Source organism: Vombatus ursinus, unplaced genomic scaffold (genome assembly GCF_900497805.2).
Source record: "Vombatus ursinus unplaced genomic scaffold, bare-nosed wombat genome assembly UNPS02014854.1, whole genome shotgun sequence".
NCBI classification, from domain to species: domain Eukaryota; kingdom Metazoa; phylum Chordata; class Mammalia; order Diprotodontia; family Vombatidae; genus Vombatus; species Vombatus ursinus.
In genome coordinates, this window is record NW_020954632.1 from 186,901 (window position 1) to 187,113 (window position 213).

General features: G+C 33.0%; 1 long non-coding RNA gene across 1 annotated transcript in view; it reads right to left on the bottom strand.

The window, feature by feature from the left end:
• LOC114027242 overlaps nucleotides 1-213 on the bottom strand; it is a 60,040-nt gene that overhangs the window by 31,536 nt on the left and 28,291 nt on the right. The gene's annotated exons all lie outside the window — the stretch shown is intronic.

Below are 213 nucleotides of genomic sequence, written 5' to 3' on the forward strand. Positions count from 1 at the left end.
TTTTTTTGCATAGTCTTTTATAAACATCTTGCTGCATTGCATACTGTACCTTAAGGTTGCACATAAAAGAATTTCTTCCTCTTATTTAGGGATTTTGATGTTTGCCNGTTTTTTGCATAGTCTTTTATAAACATCTTGCTGCATTGCATACCGTACCTTAAGGTTGCACATAAAAGAATTTCTTCCTCTTATTTAGGGATTTTGATGTTTGCC